This window comes from Canis lupus, chromosome 6, assembly GCF_003254725.2.
Source record: "Canis lupus dingo isolate Sandy chromosome 6, ASM325472v2, whole genome shotgun sequence".
In the NCBI taxonomy this organism is placed as follows: domain Eukaryota; kingdom Metazoa; phylum Chordata; class Mammalia; order Carnivora; family Canidae; genus Canis; species Canis lupus.
This window is the reverse complement of record NC_064248.1, coordinates 60,018,106-60,035,896: the sequence shown is the minus strand read 5'-3', so window position 1 is coordinate 60,035,896 and position 17,791 is coordinate 60,018,106. Positions and strand designations below refer to the sequence as shown.

The 17,791-nt window shown below is 35.4% G+C and overlaps 1 long non-coding RNA gene across 1 annotated transcript in view; it reads right to left on the bottom strand.

The window, feature by feature from the left end:
* The window catches only part of LOC125755327 (uncharacterized), a 65,465-nt gene extending 49,769 nt beyond the window's left edge, over positions 1–15,696 (bottom strand). The window contains exon 1 of the long non-coding RNA XR_007411532.1: positions 15,553–15,696. This is a non-coding gene — a long non-coding RNA (uncharacterized LOC125755327). The remainder of the gene's footprint in view (positions 1–15,552) is intronic.
* Between the last annotated feature and the right edge of the window lie 2,095 nt (positions 15,697–17,791).

Below are 17,791 nucleotides of genomic sequence, written 5' to 3'. Positions count from 1 at the left end.
TTTTATCCAAGCTAAAAACATAAAAGAGTAGGCAAAATGAAACAAAAAATTTTCATGAAACTTTAATCAGCAGTGAAAGCCAGCAAGCACCTATCAATTTTATTGGAGAGCTCACACAAACTTGAGGATATACTCCAGCAAAACAAAACAGGAAACCTGAAAAGTAGAAGAGACGGAATTGAAGCACAACAGCACCAATGTAGGGCAATGCAAAAAGAAGATAAATATGCATCTAGCCTAATGAGCTATAAGTAAAATTAGTGAGGGTGCTATGTAAAGACTACTTTTAATAAGCAAGTCAATTCTATTATAAATCGCATGTTTCAGAAATTGGTAAGATCAAATCATTCGTCTTTTCCTTCTCTTGGTAAAGAAAGTACATTAATCTGTTATAGTATAAAACAGATGCAGTGAAATCCATAGTCCAAATAACAAACACACAATATGGAAGCACAGCTAGAAAAATAAGAATCCATTTGCTCTTGGTGCCTAGAATAACCATTCTCTTTCAAGAGGCAGAAATTAACTGATATAGGTTAACATATCCTTCTCTGTAGATCCAATCACTTCACTTAGATCTGTGGAGAATTATATTTACTCTACAATTATATTATATATTTATTTATCTTCAATTCATAGAATTAACTTGTAGACAAAGCAGGGGAGACAATTATAGTCTATGTAAAAGCAATAGAATAGTTGATAGGAGTTGAGATGAGGAGGTAGAAGGAGAGGAAAATAGATGGAAAAGAGGAGGTTCACTAATTGTTTCCCTTACCAAGTGAGGAATCAATAGATACTCTCTAAATTGTTGGGTAAAGAATAAATGGAGGCCAAAATATATCATTTAGTTATAAATGAAACTATTAAAAATACTAATAGCATAACTAATAAAACAGAGATAAGAAGTTCATCAAAATACTAATGTATAATAGTTTGGCATAAGTAGATGGAATCCAAAGTTGATAAATCAAGAAATTATATTTAAGTATATTATTTACATATAGCAATTCATGGTGGATGAACCTTGACTATCATTACAGCCTCATTATATCATTCATTCTCATGACTCAGGAAAATAACTCTCAGTATTAAGTGATTAAAGGACTCCTAACTATGATTCAATTTTTTGTTTAATTTCCCAAGGAGGAGAAGATTGCTTGTGGTTTTGTGTGTTAGCCTGATGTTAATTCCCATAAGCAGCAGGAACTGACAAAATGCCCAGCTTGAATACAATGAAAACCAAAAAGAACCATCTTAAGACGAAGAAATAACTGGCGAACTAGGAATTTTTAAAAGGAAAATTAACTACCTTGAGTACATAACGCACTATGAAGAAAATGAATCAAAGTTCTTGATTCTTGGTAATGTGTTCTGGATATGGCAAAGAAGGAAGAGTCCTGCTAGGATCTTTCAAAGTTCAGGCATCCCTCTCATGTTCTGGGACTTGAGTTTTGCTAGTTAGGCCATTTTTTTATTCAAACACATTTAACTAATTTTGAAAAAATATTTCATTTGAGACAATTAATGATATTCATCAATCAAATGCAATGTTCGTCCACTCTGGATAATTCAAATGCCACTACAAAAAAAAAAAAAAAATCTAAGTCTGCTACTAGGGACCTTTCTCTTAAGAATATTTGGCAAAGAAAGGCTTAAAAGGAGACTGTGCTCAGGGCATAGTATATTAACCATATATCACAAGCACCTGCAAATCCCTAGGGCTATGATCTCTCTTGTTACCATGTATGGCATCAATGTCTAGCAATGTGAAGCCAGACAGACCAGAGGACTAGTCATGCTTCCCTCGGTGACTTTGTGAGCTTTGGCAATTATAAACCTCTTCAAGTCTCACTTTCCTCATCTGCAAACTGGACATATTGAAGATAATTAGACATAAACTGCCTACTTCACTGATTTGTTATGGTAATTAAATGAGATCATTTGTTTGAAAGTTCTTTGTAAATTTTAATGTGCTCTATTTATTATTACTACTATTATTACCTTCCACTCCATTGTGGGATAGACTTTAACAAAACTCTATTTGGCCTGTTCTTCTCTCTCTTGCTCATGTCCAGCACTGAGTATTTTGATAGTATAGGATTTCAAAAGGTTATGCTAGCTTATTGGCTTTCCTGCTCCCAGATCAAAGAGGCTCTTCAAATTGACCACACCAACAAGATGGAATTTATGTTTCCTTGCTAACCCATACCATCAGAGTTCCAATTCAGAATCTTTGAGTTTGGCTATCTCCACAACTAGATGCATTTGGTGGTTCTTTTTTCCACCCTTCATTTCCAAGTCTTTCAGCTTGTATTATTTCTAAACATGTCTCCTCAGTCAATGGCTTAAAAATCTCTATTTCTCTTTGATTTACTGGTCCCTCTGGCTCTTGTCTCCTACCTGTCCTCCTGCATCATCAATGAATTATCATTAGATCCCCAGTAAATTACCAGAATCCCTTTCATGCAAAGAAATTACTGATTGGTACATACAGGGAAATTAAACTTTGAATAAAATGGGTTTACGGTTACAGATAGGAAATGCACCTTATGTGATAGGCAGATCTCCAAGTCTGATGGAGAATGAATGCATCTCAAGGCATTTGTTCATCTCATTAGCCATTCAGAACTATGAATTTTATAATAATTTTCTATGTATTTTTTTAGTAAATAAATGAAGTAAATTGAGATTAGTGGTCTATGACTTTTACTAGGTTGTAACACAGCCAAGCACTGTAGAGAGCATTAAAGAATATGAAGTATTTTAAAAGGTAATAAAAGAAGAACCCAAGTATCCTGATCCCCCCCATCACTGATTCATTTTATGCAATGTAACTTGTGAAAATAACATATGAAACAAAGCGAGTTAGTTTTGTGTGTGTGTGTGGGCGGTGTATGTGTTTTTCAAAGAAGAATGTGGAAATTTTGAGACACTATGACAATGTATTGATTGCACAAATTATTACTTTTGGATGCTATATATTTAATAAACAAATAATTACAAGAGTGTTTGGGACTCAGCCAGCAATTATCTTGTTTATCTACATCCAATCCCTGAATGATCCTATCTCAACTTAAGTTACATATACTCTTTCTATACTGATGGTTTTTTTATATATATATTTATATTTCTTGCTCCAACCAGTCCACAATGAATATGTCCAAATATCTACTCAACTTTACACGTGGGTATTTTAATAGTCATGTCAAACTTAATCTTTATCAACGAACTAAATTCCTGGTTTCCCCCTCCAACTGCTGTTCTCACAATGTTCCTCATTTCTACATGGTGCCAAAATTCATCCAGAGGCTCAAAGGAAAACCTTGAATTTATCCTTTACCCTTCTTATTCTTCACATTCAAATCATTGACATACCTATCAGATATGCGCTTAACACATTTCCCAAATTGGACCACTTCTCACCACATCTATACATTTTATCCTCAAGCTGAACACCATCACCTTCCACCTGAAAATAGCAATGGCCTCCTGACAGGTTCACCTATCTCCGTTCTTATCCTATACAGTCTGTCCACACAGCAGCAGGTTACCTTTTCAGCAAGTCAATGTCTTCCAAAGGCTTCTTGGATTAAATAAAGTAGATCCTGAAATCTTTGCCATAGCCTACAAGGCTCTTATGAACTATGTCAACTGTGCCCTATGTAGGCTGGTTTTATTCCTAAATTTGTACTTGTTGCTCCCTCTGCCTACGGTGACCAGGCATTCTGGCTTTCCCTGGGGCCTGATTCATGTCAGCTGATCTGAGTTTCTAGAGTATTATGAGTCCTTGACTGCAATTTCCTTGAAATAAGCCAGATTAGGTTTGGTAGGCCTCCACTTTATAATGACAGTTCTTGGCATGGTCTTGTCCAGCAGTGTGTGAGCACTGTGTGCAGTGAACCAACTTCCCACTTCAACACAGGGCAAAATATGAAAAATGACAAGGAACATTCTGTCACTCTCCTTTCCAAATGCAGTGGAACAAAGGCCTCCATTTTAAAGGGGCCTGCAAGCACATAGCTAGGGATAGCTTACTTCTAGTCTCAGGTGGTGATGGGAAAAGCATACAAGGTCCCTTACTCTGCCAACCACTTGGTATACAGGAGCTGCAGCTCCAGTTGTGAGATGGGTAAAGTCACCAGGTTGCCAGCGAAGAGTCAATGAAAAATGAAAGAAATTATGATGTAAGTATACACAAAAAGGAGAAAAGGAGACTAAGCAGTTCTCCTACTGAGCATAGAATGTGTAAGCTGAATGGCCTTGGTATAGAAGTTTGGTTATTTTTTGGTATTGACATATTTAATTAATTTTTGATAATTTTTTTCTGTTTTTGAAATACTGTATTTTCATAGCAAAGAGCTAAAAAATGTATATTTAATAAAAATGAAAATGCAGATTTTTCAATTCTCATGTTGGCTTCAATACTTAATTTCCCCATTAGGCTTATCAACGTTTGCTGCTTAATTTTGAGACCACAAATTATATCACTGACATGTGAAAACTAGAAGATATAAATCTGCTGAGAAAGCATTGGGATCTATTTCAAAAGTTGCTATTTTAAGGCCTGAGCCCCCACAGAATTTAACTGATACAGCTACAGAATATATGTTTATAAATCACTCCAAGAACCATGACTTTTCATTTAGATCAAAGGATTGTAGTTTTAAATTAATTGTGCTTTTTTTCCATTTTTTTTTAAGTGAATGGAAAGTGAAACAGTAGCTGTTAGCATGTTGGGTTTATTTGGAGAAAAAAATGAAGCCAGTTTTCTATCAGTGTGATCAAGGGCTTCAGTTTAAGACAAAATATTTGAAAGTATTGAGTGCTACTGGAAAAAAAAAAATTAAAGTAAAACATAGAAGCCACAATGACTTCTTTGGTTTAGTAGTAAAAATACAAATTCAGTGTAACACAGTATCTTGGTAAAAACATAGTTTTCACCAAATTAAGAAACCAATGAATCAGATATACCCCAGGAATAGATTTTGGTGTATACATAACTCATAATTGTATCTAAATAAATTGGGATATTCCATCAAGAAAAATAGACACTATAGTTGTACACACACACACACACACACACAAAGTAGCTGAACAATAAAATCTGCTGATATTGTAAGGAATACAAACATAAAACTTCAACATGGCAATATAAGTTTTGTCTCTTCTCTATTATGAAATGGCTTTTAGAAATATTTGCACTTTTGAAAAATTGTTTTTTTAAATCAATCTTCTTGTCCCATAAAGATGGTGTACTTTTTTAAATAAATGATATCAAATTTTGAATGTATTTTGTGCAAAATTAGTTGAAAATATTTAACCAAATTATTAAACAAATGGAGTGCCAAAAGATTTCAGCTTTTTCATCTTTTAGCAAATTGCAGTTACAAACACAGAGTGTGGAAATAAGATGATAAAATTTATTCCTACAACAGCAAGGGAGGAACTGAATACAAGGAAGAAGAATTCAAACACTGTGTGAGAATTAAGATTCTGAAACTTTGTAGTTGTGCCTGGGAATAGCTCAATTTTGGGGAAGAATCTTATAATAAAGTTCCTACTTTTAATTGGATAGATCTGTGTCATATGCTGGAATTGGATAAATTGATAAAGTTTATGATTTTACAGCATCTATACCTGGTAAATCATTCAAAAAGCCATAGGGACCACTTATTTGAAGAGTTTTGTCTTATGAAAAAATATTTGTCAAAGAACAGAGGTGAAAAGACAGTCTCTGTGAAAATATTTGGCCTGAAACATTTAAGTGTTTCAATATAAAAAATAGATTTAAGAGTATTCTCCATTTGGCAGAATATGTTCTGAGGTTACCGGGTACCTCAACATTTATAGAAAAAATATTTTTCTCATTTCAAAATATTGTGGTGTAGATAGAAAAATTAATTGAAGATGTCAAAGATTTTACTTGTATTAAATTTAAAATGCAAATTGGGAGAAGACTGTGGGGAATTTATGAAACAAAACAATTAAAAGGCCATACTGAAAAAATAAAATTCTTCTAAAAACATCTTGTATTAGAATTCTCCACAGAAATAGAACCAATACAATGGATATACTATCTACATCTATCTATCTATGTACATTAGATAGATAGATAGATAGATAGATAGATAGATAGATAGATCTCTATACATCTACCGGAAAAAAAAAAAAAAAAAAAAACCTTCTAAGGAACTGACTCATGCAATTATGGAGGCTGAGAAGCCCCGCCATTTGTCATCTGCAAGATAGAGAACCACAAGACTCAGTAGTACAGTCCAAGGGCAGGAGAATATTGATGTCCCAATTTAAAAAGTCAGGCAGAGATATGGAATCCTAGGCCTCCAACAGATTGGATGAAGTCCACTCACATGGAGGAAGGCAATCATTTTACTCTACCAATTCAAATATTAAGCTCAACCAGAATACCCAGAATACCCAGACATACCCAGACATACCCAGAATGAGATTTAACAAAATATCTGGGTAGTTAACTTGTGGCCCAGTCAAGTTGACACAAAAAATTAACCGCCACACAGATATAACGTGGTGCTAGCTAAGAGAGATATGGCTAAGAAACTGATTAAATATATTAATATAAATTCAGAATAATACTCTGCTGATGTCATTTTTAAATGTTCAGAAAGTTAATATATTTTTATTTTGCTGATTTTAAATGTTTGAGTAATCGATATCAACACATTTTTTTTTCTTGATTTTCTAGATACATGAACCAAATGAACTCATTCTTTTCTTCTGTTTGCCTTTGGTTAAAACAGTTTAAGTTGGGGACACCTGGGTGGCTCAGTGGTTAAGCATCTGCCTTCGGTTCAGGGTATGATCCAGGAGTCCCAGGATCAAGTCCCACATCGGGCTCCCTGTGTGGAGCCTGCTTCTCTATGTCTCTGCCTCTCTCTCTCTCTCTCTGTGTCTCTCATGAATAAATAAATAAAATCCTTAAAAAAAAATTTAAAAAAAAATAAAACAGTTTAGTTTGGATTGTCTGCCATTTGTAAGTCAGTGAATCTTGACACCACACGTAATGGGATTCTTCTGAAGAAGAAGGGAGATAATGTTTGTGAAACATAGCATCATGTGTAAGACATCATAAATTCTCCATAATGGTAGCTATTTCTGTAAGTTTAGAAAATAATTTTCAATGGAAATATGTACAAAATGCCAAGTAGCATCAGGTTCCTAACAATATCTTCAATACAAGTAGGATAATGCTAATTCTGGTTTTCACTCATTCTGCTTTTTCCCTATGGTTTACTACTTTCTCTGATTCCTCTGCCCTTAGTTACAACAGCAATCAGTATTCATGTTTAAGAGTGTGAAACATCTGGCTGGAGGAGTAGGCTGAGAGTTAATAATCTTTGTAGCATAATTTAAGCCTCAGCTAGAATACCTACTATTCAAATATATTTTCTGAATCATATGTGAATTAATGATAATCTAAATAATAAGTGAATTTCTGCTTTCTTAACTATTGCTTCCTCTAATCTTTCTTAGATTTAAATGCAAGTGTTTGTGAGAAAGGAAATGTCATATGTAATTAGACATTTACTCTTTCATCCAACAAAGGTTTGTTGAACACTTACTATATGCCAGGTTCTGTTCTAGTTACCTGTATGTTTCAGCCTAAAAAAACAAATTCCAGGGGATCCCTGGGTGGCTTAGTGGTTTAGCATCTGCCTTTGGCCTGGGGCGCAATCCTGGAGTCCCGAGATCGAGTCCCGTGTCGGGCTCCCGGCATGGGGCCTGCTTCACCCTCTGCCTGTGTCTCTCTCTCTCTCTGTCTATCATGAATGAATAAATAAATAAATAAATAAATAAATAAATAAATAAATAAATCTTAAAAAAAAAATTCCAACTTTCATGGAACTTATACACCACACCGTTAGGGATTAACAGAAAATTAACACAAATATTTTTAAGTAAATTAAATAGCATCTTAGGAGAAAATAAGTGCTATGGGGAAAAATATATATATGATCATTTCAGAATTAAATAGGGTGGTGAGGAGAGGCCTCTGGAAGAAGGTAGGATTTAAGCAAAGATATGAAATGGAAATCTGGGAATAGTGTTCCAAATAGAGAAAAGGGTTAACAAGGAGGCCAGTGTGGTGGGCTTGAATGAGCAAGAGGCAGAATAGAAGTGATGATGTCACAAGACCTTTGGCTTCAACTCGGAATTAAGTGAATTGATTTACAAATTTCTCTTCTTCCAGGCAAGAAAGATGCCCGACACTTAGGAGGGAATCAGAAAACTTGCCATCCTATATTTAAAAGGGGAAAGCACATATTTGATGGTAAAAGATAAAATAAAAACTCATTGTTTTCCCTGGGAACACTATTGTAAGAATACATTTAAGAAAAACAAACTGAAACGAAACAAAAGGATTCTAGCTTGAGGAAGAGAAGTGGCAGTTCTTAACAGGCAAGTGACTGAACATCAAAGCCGTAGATAGTGTGATTTGATTGAATGAGTCTTAGTCCATTTCCATGGAAGCCTTTGCAAAAAAGTGATTGATTCTCATCACTTTAAGCTGGTGTACTTTCCACACTGCCAGAGGCTAACAGAAAGGAAGTCTACACATAGTGCGTCTTAATATGGAGTCCATGGACCGCCAGTAGAGTAATACCTGGGACTCCTGTGAAAATGCAGATCCCTGCACCTTCCCCAGGCATACTGGACCATGCTGTCTAGGTACCTTTTACGCATCAAAAGTTTAAGAACACTGAACAGAAAAGACAACTTCTTAAGGGTCTCTCTGACTCTGGATTTCTATTGAGTGTCCCATGCCAGGTCCCCAAAATGTTCAATCCTGCAGTGTTTTATTTATGGTTATCAGGTCCACTAACCTTTGGATTAGATGAAGAAGAGTAGGAAAATGCCTTAAGCCATTGTCACAGTGAAAGGGAGATGATTTAAATGATTTTTAAATCATTGCTCATTTCTATAGCTGTATAATCATTAAAAAATGCGGTGTACCGTTAGTGGGTGAAGGTCACCTTTTCATAGTGATATTTAGATTCGAGGGTGTATTAATTCCTCTGAGTGCGCAGTTGTTGATTCTGATGATTTGAGCCAATGAGAAGTAATGATGGCTAAATACCTGAGATCTATTGCCTTGTTAGCTATGTTAACAGCCAATGACAACATAATCTAAAGAGATTTACTGTTTGGCTTTAGAAAAAGTACCAAGCTAAAAGTATAATTAAAACGTTTATTAACCTGCCAAGTTGAAAAGGATACGTTAAGACTTATGGTGTCTGAGGGGGAGCAATGACTTGTTTTCCATTTTGTCTTCTGCCCATCTTGCCCCATGGAATATCCCCACCTACTCGATAGGAACTGAGGAAATGGGCTCACTAATTTTCCTTAATTTCTAGTTTGAGCTCCAAAAAAGACTTGAAAAAAATCCTTTATTGCAAAGCCAGCAATTATTGAAATTCTCTAATTACCCTGTCTGAGACCTTTCTTCATACCAGGGTGATGCAGACAGTCTCTCGATTTTTTTAAAGGTCAAATTACCTTGTTTCAGTATCTTCTGGTGATGGGCCAAATGGGACTAGCTTAATTTAATATGTCTCTGCTGCTTTTCTTTCAATCCAAAGGGGCATCCATCATGGGCTTCTCATTCTGACTGATATTGATCAGGTAATTGCCCTCAGCTTGTCAAACTATCATGATTTTTATAAGAATGAGTCTTTTCTAGAAGAAAGTAGACTCAGAGAGAGATACAAAGATTTCGATTAGAAGTTTGCCCAAAAGCAACTCAGAGTAGAAATCAAGAATGTAAAAGAGAAAAAGGGAGCTGAGGGAAGGAAGAGGGGAAGGGGAAAAAGTAAAGATGGGTTGTATCCTTCTAAAATGTAGTAAATGTGAATTAAAATTATCCACTTGGTACAATTCAGAAAAAAAAGATCCAGCCTAGCAATAGCACAATTCAGTGCAAGCCAGTTTTGACAGTAGCTGTGTGGTTACTCAGAGTAAGCATTAAAAAAAAAAAAAACAAAAAACTGCCAACCTTATTTAATTTTGTCTCAGGATCAAGTGGATACTATTCTTGTGGCTCAGACCATCATTTTCTTTTTCTTTGCTAGTCTGATGTAAATAAACATTAGCTAACTCTTCGAATTATCCTAGATTATTAGGGTGAAGACGAAACCCAAAATAAAGGGAGAAACTCCTGCCAGGAAAGGAGTTCCTCCAGAAAATTGTCTAATGTTGGTTTGGGGAATGTCTTCTTAATGTGCTGCCATGCCATGCCCAGGGACAGCCCAGAGAGAGAGATATTTTCTTCAAAACATGCTGAGCAGTATATGAGACAAATTCAGCTGTATGACTTTATGTGAAATAGAGCAAGGTTACAAAAGCTCATGTGAAGAGTCTAGAAAGTCAAAGTGAGCCCACATGTAGGGTATCATTATAGTTAACAACCAGGTAGTGCTAGGTGTCCAAGAGCTGTATCAAGGCAGCAGGGAGAGCCATCCTGCTATAAGGGCTTCATATAATCATTCACCATCCCTGCAGATATTCAAGAATACCTTGATGCCCTTCAATTTAAGAATAAAGAATGCAGCTTTGTCACCTTCAGAGAATTCTAGAAACAGTCCCTTAAAACACCAGTATCTTCAATGAAGCTGCTTTAAAACAACTGACTCTTTTTCCAGGTTTTTTTCAGATCACCATTAGCCTTAGGCCCTCCCCCAACATGTCAACACTGATTAAAAGTATATCTATGACCACATTAAACCTAATATTGCTATAATTATTGTTCCAAAAAATATTTGTAAATTTGCTTTTGAAATTATTGGGCTACAAATAACTGACTTAACTCACAACATGTTATGAGCTTTCAGCAATCATCATACCTAGATGAAAATTTTACAAAGTGAGAAAATTTAAACCTACACATTATTTTCAAATGCAGTGAAAAATTTTAATGAATACTAAATTTTATAATTAAGTTGGCACAATATCACATCATGTAGGTATTTAATATAACATTTGTTAAAACATTCTGAGATTTTCTTTTTGGTATTTTGGATGCAATTTTTTTAGCAAAATACACAATCTTATCTCACACTTTGAATGAATATGTATTCCAATATCAGGTTCTCTCAATGATAGCAACATGAGCTATATAATGAAAAATATTGTTTGTTGGATCTTTATAGATTTGCAGTAGAATTTTCTTAAAGCTTCTCCTTGCAAAGTCAATCTCATATAGAAATTCATCCCCTATTAGAGGCCAGAAATATCCTGAATAACTGGCCAACTGTCTCACTAGTTACATGGTACTGAATGTTACATTACCCTAGGAGAGCATAACCCAAGGACAAGTACAATTCTGGGCTTCACCTGAAACGACTTATCTGTTCTCCCGAGAGAGAGAGCATCATAAGCTGAAGTTGCTGAGAAAGAAAAAGAAGATGCAGGGAAAATAAAGAAAATGGAAAGTGTTTTTTCGGTTTTTGTTTCTGGGTTTCAAGCTTTCCCTTTCTATTTTAATTTCTTTCTTATACACTCTCCTTTTTCTTACCTGTGTCTCAAGAGAATTGCCGGTAGCATAATGGGCTCACACAGGCAACTCACACAGATGCAGCAGATCAAAGATCTGTTGTGTTCTCTCACTCTCTCAGTTTGCCTTCCCCCAGGAAAACGCCAATTACAGATTCCAATGACTGGTGCGCAAATGCACATCTGCACGCGCTCTGAGTGTGTATGCATGTACAGCCACGAGTGGGTGCTTTAAGTGTTTTCCTGTGGGATTCACCTTCCCTGGATGGCGGGCAAGGCTGTAAACTTGCATCATGCTCACCAAAGGACCTCCCCACATTGCACCTTCTCCTTTCCTGGCTCCCAGCTCCAGCCCTCTGGGGTTATTCAAGCAAATGTAACACCTCCAGTAGTTGTGCAATCTTAGTTGGTGAACACTCCCCGTGAATCCAGACAAACACCACGACTCAGGGTGAATGTTGTTTATTATATTCATATTTCTTGCACTTACATAACATCAAAATTCTTCTCTGATGTTCAGTGTTTGTGTGTGTGTTGTGTGTGTGAGAGAGAGAGAGACGGACAGACAGACAGACGGACAGACAGAGAGACACAAACTGCCTGGCCAATTTAACATATCTATTCTTCCACATTTTCAGTATTAACCACATTGCGGAAAGGATAAACCCTCTATTAAACTTTTCTTTCTTAAGTTGTGTGTGGAATGTGCCTTTTGTTCTTCCCTGTGTAAAAATGTATAAAATAATCAAAGCACCATCACGACCTGACAGCTCAGGCCTTTGATGAACAGGGCTTTATGCTGGATTATCATATGACATTTCCAAACTAAATTATATTTATGGGTCATATAGGGTACTATCGCATTATCATCCCTCTACGTGAAGTTTGTACATTTTGCAAGAAGTAGAAGAGAGCAAGGGACCTGGAATTAGATGTCTTTATTTTTGAACATGAAAAAAAAATTAAAAAGCCATCCATTTAACATTCCCTGACTGCTCATTTGAGGTTTCTGAACTTTTGAAGGGAATCTTATTCCTTAGATTCTACTACTTCATATACTTAATGTGCTTAGAAATCCTTAGAAATGAGCAAATCTAACACATTCTCTTTACAGATGAGAGAACTGAGCAGAGCTAGAAACAGAATTGAGCCCCAGTCTCTTAAACACTTTCCCACCTAACCTCACAACTTGTTTAGACAATGATATATACAGACAAGACTTGGTCAAACCATCAAGGTGACAACATTTCACCTTCAGAACAAACTAAAGCAAAGCAAAGATATTCTAAATATGAAGTATTAGTTCCAAAAAGAGTTATTTGCACTTTGTCAGACATTTTAGAAAACACTCCTATTCAAGTTTGATGATTATTTTTTTCTTGTTAAATTCAAAAGGACTTTTCCCTTTGAATACAATGTTATTCAATAATTTCTTAAGAATAGTAAGAGAAAGATACATATTGTCAGATACTATATTTCCTAAATGAGAGCCCTCAGAAAAGAGTGGCATGAGTCATATTTTCTTCCAGTAGCCCAAAGAGTATTCAGCTACGTCTGACAAAACTCTAGCCCTGTTCTACTTGATACTGAGAGTGGCACTGGGGAATTCACCATCTTCTCAGAGAATGGAGGATTCATGGTCAGCTATGTGCACTGAATTTTGTATATTATATCACATTTTCTTTCAAGTCCACATTCTAGTTGGATATTTCTTGTGTACCATTCTTCTGCTATATAACACTTAGGTACAATTGTTCCCTTCTAACAAGAAACACTGTAAAAAAAAAACACAGAAACCTGTGAGTCACAAGGAAAAAAATGTAATACAGATGTGAAGATGCTACCCTATAATGCAGAATACAAGAGTATCCTTTAACCAAACTCACTTTAAATAAATGTGTAGTTCATCCGATTCCATAGCTGACCTACATGGAATTCTTTGTAACATTGATGTAAGATAATGAGACCTAAAATAAATTAAAATATCCAAAAGGGAGATAGTCGTTATTAGTCCCATAAAAAGAATTATCTTAAGTAAGATAGAGTCTTTCAAGAAAGTACTTTTAAAAGTCCCTTCAGTTATGAAGCTGAAATTCTTAGCAAATTGCTGGGATACTTCTTAAATTCCTCCACCGTGGGCTAATATTCCAAGGAGCAAAGCGATTATATGACAAAATATTAATAAAAATGCTATAACTTCTCTCCTTGATATTTCATAAATACTGGCATTGACATTTCTGAATTCTTAAAGCTCTCCTTCTTACTCTGAATCAGACTTATACCTCTTTACAACAAATGGCATAATCACCAAACCAGAGATCCACTGTAAAAACAGACAAACTTACATGATCTCATGTAATAAAACAGGCACCGTGACAACTTGAAGAAGTGAAAACACACAAAAAACCCTGATTATCCTATCTTTTCCCTTTTATATACTTCTACATATGCAAAACAGCCAATTATGGTAGGTGTTTGTCCAATTCACTGGTATTGAAGTAGCCAAATCTGATTAAATGATGGGCCTCCAATCTTATGAGACTTAACATTAATATCTCAGATTATTTTGTTAAACAGTTAAACTAAATGATCTAGATTTTATCCACGTCATTTACATAGCAATAACTGTAACTTGCCAAATGGTGAATTTCACCTGAATCAGCTCAGAGTATGGATATGCATCCAGAGAAACTCTCTCTTGTAATTAATTATTTTCAAAGAATCAAAAATCATTTAGGGGACAGAACCAGAGCTTTCTTCCAGTGATCTTTTAAACAAAATTGAATTGCTCCAACATGGGACAGGAGCAAGCAGAAAACCGCCTCATGTTCACAACCACGTCCAGATGCAAATATATCTCTCACTCTAAATGAAATAATGATACCCTATTTTCTGCAGTTTCATTGACAAATAATAAGAAAGATGTCTAAATGGGTGTGGTAGGGTGAGGGTTAAATCTGATTGTAATTAGATTGCAGTATGCATGGTCATGTGGTTAATAGTAAATTTTCCTTGATTAACTGGTCCTGTTTGTTAAGAGCTCCTATTAACATTAGTGCTCTCCGTGTTGGCTGTAGAGACACACCATGGACCAGTGCAAAATTAATGAAGGCAGGTACGCATGCTGATTAGAATGTGGCAGTTTAATAAACTCTTCCAACATTAAATTATTTAATGCATTCATGCTCATGCAGGCTATTCGATGGTCAGCTTGACCACCTATGTGTTAATATTGGGAATTGAAATGCAGAGAATGGAAGAGATATAGTGGTGTATGAGGTAATTAGCTCTCATGTCTGATAAATGGGGCAATACCTATGTGTGCGCATGTTTTAGCACACCACAAATGGTGCTTTCATTAGCTGGAATCTTCTGCAGAAATTTTTATAAATGGTTAGTTTGATTTTTGTACCATAAACAGTGGGTCTGATAGTCACTGTCAGTTGAATATTTGAGACAAATTCCAAGTCAGCTATAAAGTAAGCTGTCTTGTTAAAATAAATAGGTCACAAAAATTAGATAGGAAGCCTATCAATAAACATCTTCAATCTGGACATAATCCCTATCTATCATATAGAAAATACTTTATATAAATATAAATGATTTCCATATATAAATGCAAATATCTATTAGATTTTGAGCAAAATAATAAGCTCTTATATTTGTACAATGCTTTATAGTTTATACAATGTTTGCACATATGTTATTTTATTTAATCCCAATCAAGGCCATTTTAGGTGGATAGTGTTTGCTAATATGTAGCTGATCAGAGTCTTAAAATTTCAGTTCTTGTAACTCAAAGTCCAGAGCTTTTAGCACAATTGTACAGCTGCCTACAAAACTAGTATTTGTAAGAATAAAGTATTATTTATAAAACAAGTTAATTTTTAGAAGTACATGAGCATTCTAGGAACTTTAGCTCTGTGGGAACAGGATACTACTTAGATTTGGTAGAAACACAAAAGAGGAAATGTCTATATTTTAACACATTCTAAATATGTACAAGTATTTTAAATGACTTACATTTTCCTAGATCCCAGGATACTTTCTGGCTGTATTTTAGGCCTTCACAGAAACTTTCATAGAGCTTACATGGAAATAAGTATGTTAACACAGAGCAATCCAGACTCCGGACCTTGGAGACAGTGTGGAAAGCATGAGCTGTACCTTTGGGAGGGCACTGATAAGCCTCATTACGGAATCACAATACCACCCACTGTGAAGGGAAGCTCTGAGAGAGTGGTTGAATGAATTTACCAGCCTGGGGACTTCTCTGATTTTGCCATTCCTGTCTTCAGCTCCTCTCCCATTCCTGGGATGCCAACTAAAATGAAAAGCAGAAAATCATTCTTGCCCTAACAAAATCAAAGCAGAGTAGCAAGAAAGCCTGGAAAGACTAAAGCACAGAATCCAGCCTCATAGATCTGTCTTCTTGTTTCAGACTTCTCAGGAATTGGCCATCTGACTTTGAGCAATTAGTTAACTTGCCTGAACTTCAGTCTTGTTAGAGGTAATTGAGGGAACTGGAGAGAGTGAACTTTCAAGTTCCTCAGATCTCTAGAAGGACCTTCCAAATGTTTCTTAACAGGAGAAAGCATGCCAATAATCTTTTTTGGCACAACCTCCCAAGAATAAAAAAGAACTACGGAATCCTGTGACAGAAAGTACCACCTTTGAACAGTGTACTCTGCAATCCTCCTCTTCCTAGAGGTCTAAATGGGTAATTTGGGGCATGGGCTGACCTTTGATTGCTCTATGGGCCTTAGCCAGAGGGATGGCTTGACTGAATTCCTGCTTTGTGTTTTTTGTTTTTGTGTTTGTGTTTGGGGTTTTTTTGTTTTTGTTTTCTTTTTGGTTTTGGGGGAGGTTTTTTGGTCTCTGGCTAGCTTCAAAGGATTCCTCAGTCATGAATTAATATTGTCCTCTTGGTTAGCTGTATCACTGGTGCTTGTCCTTACTGCCTCCCTTTGACAATGGGGACAGTTATTGATGTCTGGCACTTGTTATGGGTGGTTGGCAGCTATGTGAATATTGTAACTTATGATAGGCTTTTTACAACATTGCCATGGTGTCCATGAATTCTGACAGCTATCTGAAGAGTGTAAGTGTTGCCAGTCATGGTGTATGCTGACAAAATGGATTTCATTTTCCTCCAAATCTAGCAGAAAATTTGTACAAACAGGAAAGTAAACAATTGCCATTTGTTTGCATATTTTCAGTCAATGAAAAATCACTGCATTCTATCCACCTAAGTTATTTACCCTAATGAAAAACTATCTTAAACCAGGCTAAGTCTGTACTTCTTACTTTCAAGCCTTTGGCTTCTTAGAAAACATATGTGAGAAAGAATTTTATCTTAACACCTGAAATAGAAGAAGGCTACTCCCAAAATAAGACGAGGTCACACTCAAAACAGCAATAAAAACTAATCACAGAATGACACGATTAGATGGTTGAGGTAATGATAACATGGTGAGTGTGGAAATACAACTTTGATATTATGCATTTTTTTAAAATCCCTTATAGGCTCAGGTGATTTTTACAGTACTATCATTCCTTTTGCATTGTCTAGAGCAGTATATTTACTATTCATCAGGTATTTTGAATTCATTTAACTCTTATAACAAACCAATGAGACCAAAATAATTTTTACCTGGTTTATGTATTAGGAAACTGAGTCTCAGAAAACTTAATTAACTTGCCCATGGTCACAGACAGACTGAGGCAGAGGCAAGAATCAAACCCAGAGAGTTTTAGAGTCCCTAACCCCTACAAATGGTACATCTAAATCTGAATAGTCCAATATGGCAGCCTTAACCACATGTACCTATTGAAGAGTTTAGAGAAAGTATTGAGAAGAAGCTACTAAAGAAACTATTATTGAGAAACATGTCTAATCTGAATCAAGATGTACCACTAAGTGTGAAATATACCAGATTTGAAGACTGAACATGAAAAAATACAAAACAAAACAAAACAAAACAAAAAAAAGAAAAAAATACAAAACATCTCATTAGTTTTGTTATATTGGTTACATGTTGAAATGATAAGATTTTGAATATTTGGAGTTAAAATATTAAAATTAATTGCAATTTCTTTTTACCTTTTAAGGTACTTACTAGAAACATTTCTATATTTATATAAGTACTACATGTATACTATCTCTACTGATCGACATAGATTCTTGAGCAAGTGGATCCAATTTTATATGCTTTCCATATTTTCCATCATGAGAATATTTCATGAGTACTAAGAATCCCTT